The sequence below is a fragment of the Ornithodoros turicata genome, unplaced genomic scaffold, assembly GCF_037126465.1.
Source record: "Ornithodoros turicata isolate Travis unplaced genomic scaffold, ASM3712646v1 Chromosome41, whole genome shotgun sequence".
Classification (NCBI taxonomy): Eukaryota; Metazoa; Arthropoda; class Arachnida; order Ixodida; family Argasidae; genus Ornithodoros; species Ornithodoros turicata.
Window position 1 is genome coordinate 1,177,192 of NW_026999371.1, and position 21,467 is coordinate 1,198,658.

General features: G+C 44.3%; 1 protein-coding gene and 1 long non-coding RNA gene across 2 annotated transcripts in view; both read left to right on the forward strand.

Moving 5' to 3' along the window:
• Nucleotides 1–10,745, forward strand: part of LOC135374059 (uncharacterized) — a 93,178-nt gene extending 82,433 nt beyond the window's left edge. Inside the window, exon 14 of the mRNA XM_064607065.1 lies at nt 10,702–10,745. The gene's annotated coding sequence lies outside the window, so the exon portion shown is untranslated. The remainder of the gene's footprint in view (nt 1–10,701) is intronic.
• Nucleotides 10,746–19,892: 9,147 nt separating this feature from the next.
• LOC135374053 (uncharacterized) lies at nt 19,893–20,623 on the forward strand. Its single transcript, XR_010416733.1, has 2 exons — nt 19,893–20,022; nt 20,144–20,623. It is a non-coding gene; the product is annotated as an uncharacterized LOC135374053 (long non-coding RNA).
• Nucleotides 20,624–21,467: the final 844 nt, after the last annotated feature.

Sequence of the window (21,467 nt, forward strand, 5' to 3'; positions counted from 1 at the left end):
ACCAAGCAGGATCGGGAACGAGACATAAATATCAGACCACCAACGTATCTAGCCACCAAAACAGCGTCAGGCAAAGACGAATTTACAAAAGCACGTAAATGAAAGTCGAGGCAGCCTAAATAGATTTCAGATAGGAATGGTGCAAACAGACGAACCTGTGAAAACACCATCCTTTTGGGTGTATAAAACGCCATCTATGTAAGTTACATTAGAATTCAAGTACAAATTCAGCAATTCCAAAAAAATCACTTATAGCTATGCCAGCGTGAGACTGGAAACGTACCAAATTTTCGTTCAAAAGATCCAAAACGCGTTTCACAGCAAAGGTTTTTTAAGAGAATAGTACAGATCTTTGACATCCAACGACATCGGGAACATTTCAGAACCATGAAATGGCAAAAGCATTTTGACAAATTCTTGGGAGTTTCTCAGAGATAAGGGGTTGGGTACATTTAAAACTGACAATGATTTCTGGATGAACGCTGATTCGAACTTCTGCCAAGTGCTATTTTCATTAAGTACAATTCTAAGGGTAGATTGGGTTTATGGTCATTCATAAAAATATTGAAGAGAACGCGCAAGACGCAGTTCCTTTGATACTCTTTACCAATGTGACATTTCGTTTTCATTCAAAATATTCGAAACACCCTTTTCAATGTTCGAAGGTTCCCAATAAAGGCACTAACAGCTCGTCAATCGCATCCGATCGCTTTTTTAAGAACTCTTCTCTCGGGAGAACACCAAAACGGCCAGATTTGTCAGTTTGAAGCAAGCACGAGGTTTTTAGCCTGCAACTCTTCCTGTGCCGCGACCACAGAACGGGATTTGACACAGTAGCCGGGACCCATGCATTGGGAAGCTTGGCAATCGAATTTTCAATGAAAGCATGTGTTTGGGACCACATTTGCGGCATAGAAGCTATGAGGTCCACGTCGGAGATGAAAATCGAACTTTGAAGGTTTCACATTAAGAGGCCATACCAGTCGGGGAGCAACTCCGATTCACGATTTTCTCGATTCTAGATGGTGCCACGGTCGCCGTCCTTATCACGCCGTTCGCCTCCGACTGCGAAATAATCCCAATTGTGCGTGGTTACCGTTCACGTCGCGAGTTTAAGGCGGCGCGCACCCTTTGCGCTCTTTGCCGAGAGGTAAAGTGTCGGACTTTGACACGAAAGGTCCGCAGTTCGATTCGAGACATTCACGTCCTTTTTGCGTGTCTCCTATTGCTATATGAGTACTTTATTTTGTTGTTGTTGTTGTGTTTGTTGTCTGTAATTTTTAGTTGCTCTTCGTATTGTTTTACTAGTGCATACTTACTGTATGCCGACGTACAAGTGTGATCGGATAGTACGGATGACAATATGGGCAAAGCTCGCCCAAGATGTTGGTATCTCGGAGGCTCTCAACTGGATGTACCAGCGGCCTGTAAATTAGGCCATAAACACACAGCGCTTACATGCAAGTCACGAAATCTAGTGCTCTAAACAGTATTCCCTTCTTTTTTTTTTGTACTCGCTTACATGCAATTTACCTTGATAATAACTCTATTATCATGCAAAAATGACATTTTGGTATGTATATTTCTGGTAAGTAAGCATTATCAAATATTTGAATTCATTTACAGGACGTTGGTGCAAAATACTTTTTCAATTTTTCATCTCAGAATAGACTTCTTTACCCGAAAACTTCAGTAATCCGTTCCCCTATGTTCCCTCTTCTGTTTCTTTCACATTACATCGGCTCAGAAAAGTGATGTCAGTCGACAACCCCCAGTACAGGGGACTCCCTTCTTCTCGCCTTGGTGTGCCAGTTGCAAAACCGTACAAAGAAGGCGAAGGGCAATAAAGGCTTCGGGTCGACCCAACCAAGGAAGATACGGGAAGGTCGAGCGGCGAGGCCTCCCAGCGGGAGTCGCGATATTCCCAACAGACTTTATTTTTTTCTGGACACCAAGAGGAAGGATTCGACAAAAAATAAAAGGACACAGACTAGAAGATATTACAATGGTCACCTGACAACATAACAGGTTCTTGTTTGAGTGTGCACAAAGTGCAGTTCGGTCTCCTTATCACGTGGGACAGGAAAATCACTATTCTTGTAGGGCAACACAGATGCAATTACAAATTGGCGTTTCCAGAGATGAAATATGAGCGCTAGTTGCCAAATGAAAGGAAGATCACTGAGAAGTCGTTTCCTATATTCAAAGCTTGCCGAGATGCCGGATTTTCCTCCCCGGAAAAAAATGTCCCCCGGGAAGAACCATCCCCAGGAAAACGCCCAGAGAAATCTTCTCCGCAAGAACGAAAAGCCGTTCGATCGAACGCGGGACATTTCGTCCAAGACAATCTGATCGAACACCGTTTGATCGAAACGGCAGCGGTCGTTTGATTTTTTATTGGTTCGTTTGAAGCAGATGCATACTCTAAACAAGATGAACTAAAGTATTATATGGCTGTTAATAGAATATCTTATTTATACTAGGCGAATTTCCTTCTTAGCATTCAGACTTCCGGTGCCTTTCGTGTACATATCACTATCATCGTTCCCTGTCGTCAGCAATGAAAAGGGTTCCCAGAAGAAGCACAGGCTATTGGCTGCTCCCAACTTGAAGACATTTACTATGCGTCCACTTGTTCGCGGGATACAACAACAACTTGATTTCAGGATGATAGGTGGGGAGTTTCATCGCCGGGCGCGATACTCTACCGCATTGCTGGAGGTGAAATGGGTCCCGTTACAATTTCACGGGATACTTCCGCATTGTTCCATTCAATTTAGTTTCCTTTCGGATGGGAGAGAGTAAAAAGCCAGAAGGCTGTGCTGTTCGTGAATGACAAAGGTCCGCAAATAACCAGTGGCCTCCTCTCTTTAGCTGAAAAAAAAAAGCAAGAAACAAGCAAACAAAGAAGCGGGAGAACACTTATTGCCTGCTCCGTATGTTCGAGTCAGAAGTTACAGGAAAAGAGGTGCTAAGGACACGCTGCGAGCTTCGAACTCCCTTCGAAGAATCATCTTTCGAACAAACGGCGTCGCTCAACCGCCTTCGATCAAACTGCGTTCGACCAAACGGCGTTCGATCAAATGCTGTTATGCTGTTTATGTTGTTTCTTACTCATGTGTACGTTATCAATTACTTTTCTTCAACTAACAGCTTAAGATTTCGGAATATCCAGTTATAATGTGATGAGGAGGATGCGATGGACTGTGGACGGTGGACTGTCAAAAACAAGCCTAAACTAACCAAACCTCTGAAAACTAACTAGGACCCGGGTTCTAAACTAGGTTCCCACTGGGGACGATTTCGCCGTATCCCGGAAATCACAGGAGCGCCGTTGTGAACAGCTGAGGAAACGGATCATAGCCGATCAAGCTCTATCACATTATTTATTTAGTTGGGAGACGGGATTTTTTAAATTAACATTGATGCTAACGCATAGTAAAACCATTGAACAAGGAACATAAATGCACCCGCTGCGCCGTTGTGTCCGATTACATCTGTTCTTTCTGTTCCTCTCTCGCAAATTTTGCTGAGTACTGACAACGCGGTAAGATTAGGAAGCGATTCTCCATCAGCAAATAAATTGACTATGACACGAGGTGATTCATCACTAGTGATTTTCCAAGGTCCTGCTGCCTTCTACTTATTTCTTGCAGATATGTTGGGAAAATGGTAGCCGCGTTCTGTTATAAAGAGGAGTGCTACAGAATACTGAGCGCAATGACCTTTTGTATTCGTACCAACGAAAGTAAACGCATATGCCCACTATCCTGAGGCTCTGACTTCACGCTCGCTGAACGTGGGTATGGTCGGACTTATTCACAATAAGATTATACTGTGATGTCCAATGAGGTGGTGTCACGAGATGGAAGCATTTTGAAAAGCTCAACTTTGGGAAACGATTCAAGTGTGCCGCTTAGTAGACGCCATGAACTGTAAGAACGTTCGCCGATCGTCGCGCTAGCCCCCCCTCCCTCCCATATGTTATTTTCTCCTCGGATTTGCACTATTTGCGTGGGTCGGCTAGTGGCAGTTAGGGGGGGGGGCTCGGGCCCCCCGTAGCCTCCCCGTAGCTACGCCACTGACCCGGAATAACTAGTATTTTCATATATCGTTCTTTTTTTGTTTGTGGTGGTGGCCAGACACTGATGTTGATGTACAGTATTTTTCAGCAGAAGCGGTGTTGTAAGGGCAATGAAACAACTGAATAAGTGGGTGTAGAGCTTTTATAACCCATAAACATCGGCACAGAAAAAGATGTAAGGACAACTGTAAAACCTGTGTCTCACCGACAGTAGAGAAATACAAGCACCCAGCGAACGATATGGCTAGCGAACTAATGCAGCGAACTATATCCATTTAATGTTGTTCGTTGAATGGAATGTAGATGTAATTATTCATTAATACGTGAAAAAAAACGAAAAAAAAAAGAACCCTATGTCTCCTAATTTCAACAAATCCGCAAAGCGAACGATAACACTCGGTCGGCTGTGATGTGCTTCATCGACTATTTAGGTTTGCATCTATATTTCAGGGGCTTTTAGTGCACAATTATCCGCACTTTACCCACCACGCACTTCGTTTCGTAGTAAACAAGTTGTACATTATTGTTTTTCATCTTCGCTGGCTAGTCTATTTGCGAGCACGAAATGCTATGCATTCCAGTTATTTGAATTTCTAATACAATAGCCACAAAACTTATAAACTTCATAATCAACACCATTCCATTCAGTGGTCATTCACTAGAGTGCTCACCCCGTCTCTCTTTGGCCTTTCCGTTTTCCAGCCTTCTGATTTTCGGCTTTCTGATAGTTCGACGTTATGATTTTCGGCCTTTTATAGGCTCAATACTTACACTCAGTCAGTCTAAATAAATGCATTGCATTTAGCAACAGCTATTCAAAAAAAAAGAAAAAAAGAAATAAAGAAGGAGAAGGAAGCTCCTAAAACTCTTTGAACTCCGTCTTTATGTACGCGAGGAGGTCTCGGAGCACGAATTCCGTCTATAATGCGCTGATTATTACCCGGAAACTTCAGTACTCCTTGGTTTTTCGCAGGGTACTTCACATTACACCAGACCTTTCGTTCAGCTGGTCAGCGTAGAGTCACTAGTTCAGTGGCGAATCCCCATGACCCGGAGCTTTTCCTGTCTCCTCAGAAGGCTTTTCCTTGTTTTGCGTGCAAAGAACGACGGGTACAGGTTTTGGGTCATCCAACGCGGACCAGCAAGAAGTGTCGAAAGACGAAAAATCCAGGGAACCGTATCGAAAATTGGCCGTATCTCAAATAACGGGATCGAAGTCCCCGTTGAAAAATAAACAACATGAACATGAAAATGCAAACACCGAACTTTTACTAATCTAATAATCAACTACCAAATGTGCTGTTCCGTCGCGTCCGCCCCGCTAAGCCTAAGCAGCCAAAAATGTGGCTCTCGTTCGCTAAAAATGACTTGGACAGACATCGAAATTTCATGCCAGATGTAAAACCCCGAAAAACTAGGGAACACGAAGGACAGACACAAACACGAAGTCTCAAAAACAGTTGTTCGTGTCTGTCCCTTCGCGTCCCCTAGTCTCAGGGTTTTACATCATGCATCATCTTCACCAGCGCCTTGCTTCCTAGCCATTTTTTCATCGAAATTTGTTGAGTTTGTGTGGTAAATAGTGATGTCGGACTTTTAAACACGGCATATCATCGTACCAAGCAATCGAGCATTGTCGTTGGTTTTCCTTGTTTCGCGAACTTGAATTTGGGTTCCGGAAAAGACTGTTGCCCATTGCCTGGGCGGAAATAATTGTGCAGCGGTCGCTTGATCCATTTTTCTTATTGGTTCACGTGGAGCGTTGACGAAAAAAAATAAGATAAAAATGAAAATAAATCGATCAATAAAGAAAGAAAGAGAAGAACAAAGAAACCTGCAGTTCTAAATGCAGTTATCCGGAGGAACATTTATTTGTGTGTAATCCTCTTGATCGCTGTTTCAACATTACGAACATTACAGGGCAATGAAAGATGGAAGTCACTGAAAAGGTTAGCCAGCTGCAGGGGTCAAACCCACATCTTCTTCACCCACTCCTACAGCTGGCTAACCTTTTCAGTGACTTCATCTTTCATCGTTAATTTCATAGGCAAATTGAGGCTTTGTGTGTGTTTGTCCTTATTATGTGTTCCACAGCCTCAGAGCATCAGTTCTCTCATATTACAGGGCAGTCATGTTGAACATTACTGGAATATTTGTAAAGTCGGGCCTTCCACTAATCGTAAATACGGCAGATTCTCGTTAGCCGTATGAGACAGTTGTCTGAGTAAGCACAAACCCGGCAAAATCGTGCAAATTGACGTTTCATGTGAAGCTAATAAACTCATCTCAATTCTCTATACGCGCACCGAAAAAAGAAGACTGTTGTTGGCCTGTGGTTGTTGGCGACAATGCCGGCTCAGGACGATAATCCTTTACGAGCAGCTAAGTAAGCTTTTGTTCTGGTCTCCAAGGTCATGCCCTAAGTCAGCGGTCCAGGAAAGTAATGAGGAGAGAGGAGCCAGCGGTGCCGTCCGTGCGCACGTGCACGCTTGCTCGGCGGAAGGATACGGTCCGCGCGGTTTTGCTGTCTCGTCAGGAATGATGCCGTTCACTGACTTTTAGTTGGTGATTTTGCGTACTCACATCTCATGCTTTTTTATAAAAACGATCTATCAATTCCTGAAACATATCGGGAGAAAGTAAAATGGAACGTTTTTTTTTTTTTCTTCGAAATGGCTATAGAAGTTTAATAAAAACCTGTCCAAAGAGGCAGGGAAAAATTGTGTATTTTTTCATGTTCATGACGTCGCCGTAAAATACATACGACATGTATGAGAAACCTTAATAACATTATTCTGTTCATCCGTCTTCCTCTTTATTGTGAAATCACCGCGTCAAAATCTGCGCGATAGTTACCGAGAAAAAGCATAAGATATGTTCCATAGGAAAATACATTGGGACGGAGAGCTGGTATGCCCTCTTAAGGCAGAACTTGGCGTTTTGGAGAGAAGGTCTGTGAGGTGCGACGACAGATGCACACTTGCAGGATTGACGGAGAGAGTTGATGAATGGACGTGCTCTTCACGGCGTTTCACAGCAGGTTTGCGAACCGAGCGACGGAGGACTGACCGAAGAGAGCGAATTCTTCTTCTTGACAACGTTGCCAATCGAAAATTCTTGGGTATGCCAAAAGTGTGAGCATCATACCGACGGGAAGTTTTTATATTTGACCTTACACTGCTGGCATAGGTGCTTCAAGAAAAAACCCCTTCTGCCAAGAAGGAGTTGCCATTCTAAGTTGGTGAAAAATAGTTGATAAATTCCTTGATAACCAGTGCCCTGACCAAGTCTTACTCCAAATCGTGGTTCAGTGCTGTCAAGCTACAGACCGCCAAGTTACAAAGAGCAGCTATGAGATTAAGCTAATCCTGCCACAATTTACTTGCACAGTTTGGAGTTCGCCCGAAATGTTTAATGGAAGAAAAAGAGAAAAAAATGTAGTAGTTCCGATATACCACAAGATATCACATAAATTGAAGGCTATGTCGAAGGAGATGGGGGTCCTTCTCCTCACTAGGAACAACTTCAGGTTAGATCGTTTTAACGCCTTTGGTCAACCCCTATGGTCCCAGACGGCGGTGCTGGCGTGGAACGAGACCAGGCGAAAACGTCTTTTGAGAGAAGCAATGGCCATACAGAGTGTGGAAATTGTATTAGTGTGTCGTCTGTATCTATCCACCCGGCCTTCAAGCGGCTCCTCTGACCTTCCTTCAACTCACTTTGTCCTCATTCATATTCCCCCTCTCTTGTCTTCCCACGCACCATCTACATGTTCATGAAGTTCGTTATTATATATTAAAACGTCTTGCTGGTTTGAGCCCTCGTGTTAGTGTTTGTTACGTGTCTTGATCGCTCAGGCTTGCCTATCATGGCAATAATGGAGCCTTGTGTCAAGTTCAGCCAATATGGGGAAAATCCTGGCAATGCTTCGCCTTTGTGGTCAATTTCTGTGCTTCCTGAGGACGTTCGTGGACCTTGGTTGCCTGCTGAGAACACGCGCAATACATGTAACAACACTTTTCAGTACAGCCTGTTGCTCAATATATTTAAGAGAAATACTAAGAAGCTGAGGCTGAAATATAAAAAAAATAAGAGGCTCAGCGAAACTGAAGTTCGAAAATGATCAGGAGAAACCATCCACACCGCCAGACCGCGGTCGAACAAGTTTGAATCTCGATGGGTGGATGCCACATCCCAGACTGCCCCACCACCGCCACACCAACGCAACTGCCTCAACTAGCCTTGGCTACGATCCTCGACTGAAGCACACTGTGACAAAATCTGTAGCCAACGAAGCTCCGGAGTAAGCGTTGCCAATTGGTTTCGAAATTGCGCCTGCTTTCACCAGCTAAAAATACGCTACGTTCCCTCGACTGATTCGGTATGCCTTCCTGCGGCCACCCACAGAGAAATTAAAGCTCCGTCCAGCTCCTTCCTCAGTTCCTCTTTTGTCTTCCTCCCCGCTTTCCTTCTAACCTCTATCCGTATGGTTTAGCTGGCCTTCAAGAAAGCCACCTTTGCCGTATGTGCCGTGATTGTTACTGAAAAGAACATTGTGTGAGCATCATCATCGTCGTCATCACTGCCTCTGACATTTCATCACTTTCACCGTGGCGTTTCATAAAAGCGATGAACTAGGCCACTAGACCTTCATAAGGCCAGAATCGACGCATCGACATGTACTAGCTCTTTATTCGACCCTTTACGAACCTAAAGTCTTAATGCTATCTTGTATAACGTCTAACTTGAATAAGGTCGGCTATGGTAGCACGCCTGCTGTTCACACCTTTATTCATCGATATATACTGGCCAAATGAAGATATCATCTGGACCACCACTGTGTCATCACGCGACCAGCTGGGCGACACCGTCATTAATTTTTTGTGCCTGACATGGCGCGGTCGACAGAGTCCACTCTATTACAGGGCAAGATGGTTCCATATTCAGGTCGGTTCCGATTCCCTGCGGCATCTATTTTGTACAGTTCAGTACCACTGTTGTGTTCACCTCCTTTTCGGAGCAGAATAGAATTTTCGCGCGCTTGTCTCCCAAGCTCTCTTAGATCAGGAAAGTTCCTTATCTTGTACATTTTTCTCCTCGCCGCGAACACCATCTAAGGCTGATTAGCAATATATGCGAGTTTAACGTGACGAATTTACGTCATTTATGGCTTCGATCACGGATGATTGTGTTAACAAGAAGTTAGTTTTCATTTTCTACAATAATCTACGCAAGTTCGTGGAACGCTTTGCCACTGAAGTCTCTCAGGAAAATCCTCTACCAAGACAAGCTCGTACTACTATTACCGAGCTAATGCCTTTGATCAAACGCCTGCTGTTCCATACCTTTATCCATCACTATCAATCTTGGTCAAATGTTGATATAATCTGGACTGCCGCTTTTGTCATTACCGGCGTCAGCGACTAGCCAGTCTTCCATTTTTTGTCCCTCGAAGTTCCCGCTTATTGTATTCCTTACTGTTTTCATTCATTGGTGATTAAATATTGGTAACGATTTCCGTTCCTGCAGGATGTATTTCGGTTGTTTTTGTGCCTCAGCTCTTTCGGTGTCGGGTTCCGTTCTCGTTTCTGTTCCCGATTTTGGTAAGACGAATGAAAATACATTTTTGTTTCTGTTTCGGTTTCTAGTGTTAGTAACGAAACCATTATCGTTTCGTTTCTATTTTTGTTTCCGATGAAATTCAGGTAGATACCGTTCATAGTTTCAGCATCTGTTTCCCGTCACAATCCCTGGTTGCGTGGCACGAAACAGAAAAATGTTCGAAGGTTCATGATTCATATAGCCGCGAGAGATGCATTTTGTACTCAAATAGCGCACAATACACGACGGGAAAGTCATTGGCTATCCAAGTGAGTTTGGACAACGTCGCATGTCTTCATGTACAGTTCTACGTATATCACATGTATGTTTATTTTTGCCAAGGAAAAAACAAAGAGAATTCGCGTGCCGATGCTTTCATTTCAACGACTCAGCTGAAATGACGATGGGTCTAAAGTTGAATAACTCTCATACGATTCACGTTATTGGACCGCGATTTGGATTCAGACACAGGCGTTCATCTATGTGTACGTCCATGGGGCGATCTGTTTAATGAACGCAACAACACAGCGCAGCAACCATCGACGACACAACATAGGCGCTGAGTAACAGCTGAAGTTTATGCTGTGCACCGCAGGAAAAATAAAAGGGGTAATGGGAGGGAACAAGGGAATACAGGGCACATTGGCTACACAGGAGAAGCCTCTAGATAGGCAATCTCCCGTAGTTGAAGCTCAATGCAAAGTGCACTGACAGCTTTCTTTTCTGTCACGCAACGTGAGAGATTCGAATATCGCTCTAGTGCTCTGATCTCTCTGTCTGGCGAAAACCCGAGTGCTCCCTAATATAGGTCAGTAGCCAGATGCTACCTGAGTGCAGCGCCAAATTGTTTTCTGTCCCTGATTTTAGAGATGTAGCATGTTACATAAGCCTATCATTAAGGTACCTCCCCGTCTGGCTTCCGCACGATTGTCACAGGTCACCGGAATGTCATAATGGACAAAGGTCGCTCTACTTTCCGTGCTAAACAATAATCGTTTCTCCTTTTTTTTCTACAGCTGTGCTTCTTGAAGAATGTGAAAAGAAATACAGCGAGATAAAAGCGCTGTCCCGTCGTAACTGGAACCTACCAGACAGCCATTACGACGAATATGGATGCCTGTGCTAAATTTCCAGGACATGACGTTCATCTGCTCCAGATTACCTGGTCGTGTCTGCTGGCTACTTCGATTCGACTAAGTGGCTGCTGCCGCTGTCTTGTGTCAAATATGCTGTTCAATATGTCACTCTATAACAGATTGATGCTCATTTGCCACTTGTGCGATAATTGTTCAAACTGTGCTACAAGAGCTATACGTGAGGTTGCGTAAAGTTGGAGGCAACTCAAAACGCGGCCTGATCTTGATGGTTATCCTACATCAGCCGCTCTGAGTGCCGTCAAACTACTTTGCAGTGTAGGTATCCGATGGTTTTAAATTTGGTTTGCGAATGTCAAGGCGAACGACAGGACAGAGATAACCATGACACATTACGCGGTTTTAAATACGCAATACACTTGTCCACTTGTACACCTGGTTCGGTTGGTTTATGGTTAAAGGGAGACTCCCGCATTTTTTTTTTTTTTTTGTAAAGATGAGCATCACACCGAACACGGAGCACTTCTCGATGCCGAATACAACAAACTAATAGCTTTTTTGCGCTGTAGTTAATTCGTAAATGATTGACAATGACAATGATGAGACGAAATGCGAAAAGCAAAAGAAAAAAAAAACAAAAGTTCCGTACCTAGGGTGTTTCGTCCGAGCAGGGATTCTATGACGTCACCCACCAGCATTATCGTCCGCGTGGAAAACCTGTGTTCTCCTCGGATGACTTCAGCAGTAAGGTGGACTCATGTTAGTGGTCTATGCGAGCATTGCAGGCGTGTACCCCTCGAATCAAGCCGGGCACGTGATCTTTGACAAAATGCGATTGCCGCACACAAAGCGTTTTTTTTTTTTCGAACTACGACGACCTCAGTATTCCAGTGTGTGGCTATTTTTCAGTGTATAAGTTTTTTTTTTTCAAAGCAGCTTGCTTGTGCAGCTCACAAAGCAGTTATTTCATGTGACCGTGTCAGCAGACTCAACGTGCTAGATCGCAGTTTTACTAGTGGAATAGTTTTGCGCCCTGATAACAGGTACCCTTCACAAACTTGCTTTTGGTTCATTGCACTTTTTTTTTTCTTCCCCTGAGCTTTTTGCTTCGTCATGGAGGACAAAAAGTGTAAGTGTCCCACTTTCCTACGTCCATACATAGATTATGAACGTGCACTTGTTTATTGAGACTATTTGTGTCAGAGAGGTCGAACCCAATCTGAAACGAACACTGTTACTAACAGTCACTCACCCTGACGGGAGGACATCACGTTCACGTGACCTTCCGACGCCACTCGCTCAAACGTCGCCCACCTACGCATTGCTGATGAAGGCCCAATAAGGCCGAAACAGCTGTCCAATGCTGGTGTGGCGACGTTTGGGACTTATAGACATATGTTCAACGTGCAGCCAAAAGAGCGTATGCTATTTTTCCTCATTTGATACTTTACTGGCTTCGCACTGGGCTTTCAGAGGTGAGTCACTCACCCTGACGGGAGGACATCACGTTCCACGTGACCTTCCGACGCCACTCGCTCAAACGTCGCCACCTACGCATTGCTGATGAAGGCCCAATAAGGCCGAAACAGCTGTCCAATGCTGGTGTGGCGACGTTTCGGACTTATAAACATATGTTCAACGTGCAGCCAAAGAGCGTATGCTATTTTTCCTCATTTGATACTTTACTGGCTTCGCACTGGCTTTCAGAGGTGAGTCACTCACCCTGACGGGAGGACATCACGTTCCACGTGACCTTCCGACGCCACTCGCTCAAACGTCGCCCACCTACGCATTGCTGATGAAGGCCCAATAAGGCCGAAACAGCTGTCCAATGCTGGTGTGGCGACGTTTGGACTTATAAAACATATGTTCACGTGCAGCCAAAGAGCGTATGCTATTTTTCCTCATTTGATACTTTACTGGCTTCGCACTGGACTTTCAGAGGTGAGTCACTCACCCTGACGGGAGGACATCACGTTCCACGTGACCTTCCGACGCCACTCGCTCAAACGTCGCCCACCTACGCATTGCTGATGAAGGCCCAATTAAGGCCGAAACAGCTGTCCAATGCTGGTGTGGCGACGTATTTTTCCTCAACTGTTACTAACCGTTATTTTGGCCGAGCCGAACTGCACCAAACCGCAACCGTCAACGCCGTTTGGAGCTGAACTAGAACTGAACCGCTGCGCGGTTGCGCAAGTTTAAAGGTTGCGCGTGAACATAAAAACACATTTTTCTTTTTCTTTTGATTAATTACCTGCAGTGACCCGCTTCGGCTGGAGATTTTTCTCTAAAGATGTCCACTGAAGGTGCCAAAGGGTAGTAGCCACATCGAAAGCGACGAGCCATGAATAATGTTTTTGCGTGAAATTCATTGAATTTTTATTTAAATAATGATCGCCTCCCACTCATTCAGCGCAGCTTGTAGGAGGCGTCAGACAGATACTTAACAAATGAACATTCTTATAAAAAGATAACATATGTAATTATATAAGAATACAAATATACAAGTTCTTCGATTGGTGCACCGGTTCGCGAATTTAACTGAAACAGTCCGATATATTGCTCTCCCTCGCTGCTGGGGATGGCAGTCCCTCCATGGCACCGTCACTGATAGCAGATAACAATATTTATCTTTCGTCATGAAAAGAGTTGACGGCGTCGCCGCGATGAGCTATTTCTGTCAACGATACTTTAGGTGGTCATGCTTAACCTTCATAGACATAAGCCGCAAGCATAAGTAAGCATAAGTAGTCAGCCGTTGAGCCGTTTGTTTGCGATGGGATATGTATCATTGTCTCTGTTGTAAATGTGATGATCATTATTGAATGAAGTTATGCGGTGTTAAACTTTGTTAAAGATTGTTTGTGTAACGTTAATGTTGTATGCTGATGATCAAAAATAGTGGAGGCCCCACTCAGACAATCCATCTTCCTTAAATGCGTGATATACGGATGATGAACTGCCAGCTTCCCCGCGCAGACTGAAAAACATCCAAGTTGGCTTCGTGAGCCTTATTCTTGTCATTGAAGCTCGCGCATACCGACATTAACGTACTGGTTGAGATAACATACAGATAATGCACAGAAAACATATTTCAGAAACTGCATGTATGTGTGCTTTGCGGGGCTCTCTGCCCTGGTCAAGGTGAAACACAGCGCATGCAAGAAAGAATACATACTCTTGAGCTAATAGCTCAGAAGCTGTCACGTGACGATTAGTTCGGCGGAAATCTGGGTGATTCAGTCGCGCGCGATCGAGACAGATGTGAACCATCTAGTAGCGAGAGTACTATCCATCGCTCAGCACACCTCTAATTCTAGTTCACTATATCAGAAGTGTGTTTATCTGAGCGACCTATAGCTTCACAGAGAAGCTCGCTTTGTAATAAATATACGCAGTTCTGGAACGAGATATTTTCGATATACCACATCCTTTGTCGTGATTTCGTTGCTGAGTCAGGAGGACAGGCGACAAGCCGAGGACAAACGGCAGAGGACAATAAGAATGTACGCGTGTGTGCACTGCCGCGCATTTTAGTATTTCAGATCTGCCGCTCAACGTAAGCAACTACGAAGGAAGTCCACCCTGTAAGCAATGTTTCAAGCTTAGCTGTGTAAACGTAGTGTAGTATTTGGTGCAATTGCCTTGCAATAAAGCTTCGATATCAATCAGAGTTGATGGCTGATTATCACCTTGACTGTTTGGTAGTGCTAGCAAATCAGCAAGTGAGCTGAGGTCAATGCAACCGGCACGTCCCGTGATGATAATGAAAGGGCGCAGACTAGCTGGTTCATACTGACGACCTGAGCAGACAACGAGGCGCAAATAACAGATGAGTTCTCAGACAAGGAACAAAATTTTAGTGGTACCCAAGGCTTAGTCTCCGGGGAGAAGGAATGTGCAGAAAGGATGGATTGCTGATTCAATAGCCACGTGTAGCTGTCTTCGAAGATTCCCTAAATAATCTACGCCATAAGTCATTTTCTTGGTTTTCTGGTTGTTTTCAATGGTATAAATCGGACGTGCAATAACTCGTACCTTTTTTGGCATGAATTTATACCCCCGCCTAAGGCATATACTGTCTATAACCTTCATGGAAGTATACCTCTGGTGATATATAAATTATACCTCGACAAAGGTATATATAAATATATAGGGGATATACAAACTATACTCCGTGGAGGTATACATGAACACCTTAGGGGTGCATAAACTATACCTTTGCAAATGGATATATGAATACCCGAGGGTATATAAACGATATCTTGGCGAAGGTATATATGCACACCTTAGACGTGCATAAATTATACCTCTTCGAGCGTGTGCATTATTCCCCTTGGGGCGTACAAAATGGTGCGTAACATGCTGTACGTAACATGGGGCGTTCCATGGTGTACATGAGATATGCTTGGGATGTGCCTTGACAACCACTTGTTGTTACGTGCATCAGTGTTGATATATGCTTGTGCAGTACCTTATTTTATACTGTTGCTTGAACACCAAAACGCACGCCCGAACCATGTATCATTGATCGATGGCAAGTACAAACTAGAAAACGTATTTGGCAACTTGACAAGAATATTTATTTTGTTGTCATATAATGGTTTCCAAAGGTAATGAATTCCAAACATTTTACCCTTGGTTTTGTTTCGGAGAGCCCAGCAAGCCCTATCTCAATAAATGTTAATGTGTTAAGTGCCTTCATAGGGTAGATTATGTTAATAATCCAAAAGGTAGCAAAAAAGCAGAAACGGCTTGCGCTGCTCCGTCACATGCGCAGACCAGCTGCCTGTCAACATGGAGCTCGTAGCTGCGGTGTTTCTCCAGGATGACTGGATGAAGCGGTAGGACGTCGCTTTGAAATTATTGTATTACACAGTATAGCACAAAGAAAGATATGGTAATGAACGCAGGTGACATTGTGGGTCTCCATTGCTAAATAAAGTTTGAAATAAATAGCACACACCTTAGTGAATAGTGCATCCATGCTATCTCCACAGCGCAGCGCAATTGCAGCAACTGTGTCATCTGAAAGTCATAAAGCGAGCCGGCAATTGGTTTTACATTTACGACTTCAGCATAAATATTGTAAGTGCATATACCATGCTATGCGGTCAGAAAAAGAAAGAGTTCAAGTGTCCCAACACACGAATATGCTTGTGTTCGCTGCCGTGACATGACTGTGTGGGGTAAGATCAATTTGTTTGGCACAGAAAACAAAAGGCGAATATAGATAACGCAGCTGGTACTGGGTAGTGTTGAATGTTTCAGAAACTATGTTGTCAGTAGCTACCATGTCAAAACTCAGACGTACATCAGTATATGCGCTGTGCAAGCTAAGAATACAGCCTAGAATACAGCCATGAAAGACGGTGGGCTAGTTGGTATAGGTAACTCATAATCACAAGCGCACAAACACACGGACGAAGGCCAGAAGACAACACTAGCGCACTGTTCTAGTTGTTCGTCTGCGTGCCTTCGTCCGTGTGTGTTTGTGCGCTTCTGATTATGACTTTTTTTGTGGATGTCCTACCGTGAGCATTATGAGCGTGAACACCGAGCGGAGGGTAAATGACTTCGTGCCCGCCATGCAGAAGGTCGCAAATACATAAAAGTAACATTAAAACACGACATCGCCGCTCTCGACAGATTTCTTGTTCAAATCATGCACTGGGCGCCGCCACAAGTCGTGTGCGAGGCCGTTTACCACACACTTGGTGTTCCCTGAATGCTCACGGTAGTACTTATGCAAAACGAATTACGCTTACCTGTATACTGTACACTAGTGATATCCTCTTCACTTTCCTGTTCATTAATGAAGGCTGTTGCGGTCGTCAACCCACTCGGGATTGGCATAACCAGTTTCCCTCTCTGTATTTCGAACTCCAATAAGGCCTGGAATCAGAGAATACACATTGTTGTAACTGAGGAAAGAGCTCATTGAGGATCCCGTGACAAGGAATACTAACAACTACTATTGTCTGACTCTTGAGGAATGGATAGATGTTTAGCGTCTCCTGGACTGTCAGGGACTTGATATGTTCTTGCCCTAGCCTTTGCTGTAACCACCATTCTTTCCTTGTAGTGGTCCGTTTCCTCGGGCGCTGATGTTAGTAACCATTCCTGGTGTTGCTGTATGGTGGTGCCATTTTCACCTTCAATTTCAAGGTTGTTCATGTTCTGAAATAAAGTTATGTGCTTCGTGTGAATTAAAATCAGACTGGTGCGAACGGATCGTATGTGATTTCAATTGGTAACAAGGGAGAACGTATTCAACGATCCTGGAAAGGTCAGCGAGAAGACTGCTTGTTATTTCTTTGAAAAGACGATAGACAAGCAACAGTGTCAGTCGGTGCAATGCACATGGCAGCGTACAAGTGGTACACTAAAAATTCTGGCCTGAAATTGCATCTACAGAATGTCCTGGTAACAACGTCAGAAAGTTGTAATAAAACGTACACTCGGCAAAGGCCCACGGTCCACGACATTTAATCTTATTACGCTTTTGTCACATCCCGATATGGATTTAATCCGTTTTTTAGCTTTATCCTCATGAAATATCACAACAGAGCCCCGAAATTTGTCCAGTTAAGCTCGCTCGTTTAAGTTACCAGATAGAACCTGCCGACGTCACTCCATTTGCAAGAAAAATATCGTTCTTATCTCTTCCTGCTGGCCTACGCGAGTCTAGTTTAGCGCGCCGTTGCTCTCCGTGCAACGAGAGGAGGCTCTTAACCACAGCCCAGACAACTTCAGGAGGAGATGGTGGGGGGAAAAATTACAATTCCGCAATTTCAGTAGAAGTGAATGATAACTGACGGCACAAATAGCTGTACCATACTTCATTGCATGTGGTTATTTATACAAGGTGCCCCGACTAACACTGCACCAACAGGTTTAAAGGAGCACTAAAGTGACTTTTAGCATGACATTGAATCTAAATTAGCCCTCCAAGAGGAAGTTTATCAAGAGGAACCATGCATTTTTTATTGTTATTTCAGTGAGTCACGTAAGCGCCGCACAATCAAATTTACAAAAGCGCCCGGGGAACGCATCCCGCCGCCCCGTCCCACCGGGTCTGCCGGGCCCACGTCCACGTTATTATGTGAAGTTTTCTGCTGTGCCCCAGTGAAAGAGCAGAGGGCATTGCGAAGGGGACGCCATTCAGAGGTACGCGCTCCCATTTAACGAGCGTACCTCGTTCTTCGCAGCAACTCATTTTATGCATTGCAGAACACTCCGAAGCAACACAAGGAAAGTGGGGGTTACTTTAGCGAAGACAGGACGCTTTACGTGAACGAACACTGCAGGGCAGGGTAATATTACCAGTCGCCTGTCCCAATTTATCTGTAGATGTCATTTGCACAGATCGAGTGAATTCACTATTTTACAGGCGCATGTGAAGGCTCCCTGGGTACCGCGACAATGTACGTTCTTGTATATCGCGCGCTTTCTTTGTCAGCAGGAAAAAACGCCAACCGGGGGCGTACATAGACGGAAACGGTCGCGATGGCGGTTTCTCAACACTCTCTACAACTTTCCAATCTACACCTTAGCTCTACAGTGAAAAATTTCAAAGTTTGCAAGTTAGTTATGCGCAATGAGAATATCAGAGGTGGTTCGGGAACACAACTTGCGTTTACACCCAGCGGTTTTCATTTACATGGAGCGCATCGTTTTTTTTTAAACCGTTTGTGCGCGTTAGTTTGGACACCCTGTATATAACACGATGGGAATGAGAGGGTTTGTACACACACATATGCGGGATACTTAGCGCACAATCTTTGGTGCTGGCCCATCTTCTCCTTTTCTGCAGGGATTTGTCTTCTGCGTATGCTTTTCGCGAATGTTCCTCACTCCCTCCTCACTTGGATCGAGCTTCGCTCTTTCATTTTTGAACTTTCGCCTCAGCTTCTCTTTCCACGATTGCTAAGATAAACAAAGTTTCGCGAGATACAGGAAGCATAAGTAAAGTAAGTAACTTCTACAGCAGTCAGAAGTATCAATCTGACAGCGTCCTATTAAATGACTCCTCAATAAGGAACAACAAACGTACCCCTCTAGTTCCAATAGTATCCATCAAGTGGGGGCACTTCAACAAAATTAGATCAAGCGCCCTGTCGTATAGGCATGGAGACGGAAACCTGAACAGAAAAAGGCGTTTTTTTTAATGTAAAAAGATATAGATACAAGCAAAAGAAATCATAATGCTGATAGCATACGAGTAGCATACTTAGCAGCGGTGGCAGACTAAGCTGTCGTGGCTTACCACCCGATTTTGACACACGCTTGAAACAGCTCTGAAAGGATGTGGCGTCTTGTTTTCCCATTTATGGGAGTACCCTTTGACAAGACACTTCCTTGGTTACCAAAGCCGGGAAGGACGAATTTTTTTATAATCACCCGGGTCCTGCAGCGGCGTGTGCGGTGTCTCGAGGGAAGCTACAAGCCAGAAAAATGTCAACACTTGGTACTCAAAACAATAAAACTGCCGGAAGTAAGCTTTGTTCTGATACTTAGACAAAAGTTGCACACTTTGATAACCATGCAGTAATTGGTGCATAGGCTTCAGAAATAGTGCTTTACTGTCGGCCCGGGACCATCAGAGGTGCTGCGTCTTCAAAATCTTACGTGCTGCTCTTCTGACGTGGCCTTCAAGTAATATGCTACAATGATGAAATCTCAAAACAATATAAACTAAAAGAGCCACATTATGAAACGAATTCCGAAATTTACCGTGGTGGCGGTAGTGATCTGGGAGTTGTGAGCAATCTTGATTTTTGCAGCTTTTGGTATCACTTCGTCCGGCTCAAGATCAATGAAATCTTGCCGATCCTGGTGAAACACCTGTGCAAAAATGAGGCGGCATGTATAATGCAACAAGGAGAGCAGGAGTCATCCTGTTCACACTCTTGGTTTTTCTTGATCTTTACAATATTTTTGGTTCTTTTGATTGATCTTTACAATATTTTCACTAAGCTACAGATTAGACTGTGGAGAGACTGAAAGGAAAGCGAGGCGCACAGAAGCACAGCATTCTAGCCCGCCATACTCGTTACCATGAACCTGCATGCATGATGCAGAGGAGATGTTAGACAGAGGACGACGAAGCAGATGACAGGTGGGAAAAAACACACTGGACCCGTCGTCCTGTTACCTGCTTCGTCGTCCCCAGACTGAAATTAACGTTGCCCGTTACAAGCTTATACCAGTGTGAATGCATCATTTACCTGCCTCCAGGTAAGCTGGTCTTCCTACATGCTTTAATATGCAGTACTGTCCTGCTGAAGGAGTCTCTACTTCACCATTTCTCATACTAGTCTTCATATATTTCTATTTCGTCACTGTTCTCTGGCTACAGCATACCCGTCCAGCGACATGTGCGGTCCGAAACATCTCAACGTGCCAAATACTGAATCAAAACTCCCGAAAAAGTCGCCACAGCGTACTAATAGGTAAATTTATCGTCATCAAGCCAGGACTTGCTTCTTATGTCAGTTATCAACCTTCTTCGCCGTGCCGTCGACGATTTTTGAAAGTCGCAGAGTTCGCAGTTCCAGTGATAGGCGTCAGTGTGTGGAGTTGGTGGTGGAAGGGGGAGGGGGCAAAACCGGAGCTTTGCCCCCCCCTCCTGTTCTGACGTTCCTGACTGTGCCTGTGACTGTGCCGGTACCAAAGTATGCGAGCCCCTGTGTCTATTGAAGTTCAAGTTAACACGTGGAACTTTCACTAATTGTTTATTAGTTAATTATGAAACTCAACAAATTATGTTGTAACTTTACAACCTATGTTGTAAATTTCAGAGGTCAATACATACACCTGCACAAAATGCTATGTAAGAGCTTGGGCTTCTGTCAAGTCCCTTTTTCGCCATTTCGCTTTCGTATACATCAGTGAGGAAGGCTGGATATGTATTCTCGAGGGCTGCGCACAAAGTTTCAAGCGTTATGCTTCCTTCAGTAAACATGCAAGGAGACACCACAAACATTTCTTCACTGGCACTGAACAACAAGATTTTGCGGTCGACCGTTTTTGCAGGACAACGCTGACAGCGATTATTCAGGCGACGTCGAGAAAGAGATTCGGAATGAAAGACACTCTGACGAAGAACCAAGCATGTGGAGCGCTGTTGATCAATTATCCTTTCTCCTTCTCAAGTGGAAACAAGCCCGGCAAATTCCAGACTCCACAATCACTGAGATATCGGAAGATTTGGTTGAATAGTTATTTAGATACAAAAATCAAATTTCGGAAGTCAGTGAAAACTCAATGAGGATCATTTATAGCAGGCGTGAAAGAGAGAACCACTGGAAACGAAGCTTGGGGTTTGTAGAACCATCCACTGTCAGGCTGCCGCAGATACCAGGCACATGCGGAGCAGATAGCTATGCATATGTTCCCATTCTTGAACTGATCCAGTTGATTTCCAGAGTTCTCGATGTATGCTATGAAAGTCACGGCATCTCGGAGCCACTTCTGTGATGAGGAGCTTTTCAAACAACACAGGGTATTTGGAAAGGACACACAAAGCACCGAAATTGTGATACAATTGTATTTTGACGAGTTCGAAGTGTCTAATCCTATAGGCACTAAAAGAGGAAAGCACAAGTTGCTCGCTGGTTGCGTGAGACTGCTTGGCAAATGTGTTGAGCAGCGCTAAAAATGTCAGACAAGCACTTAGTTCA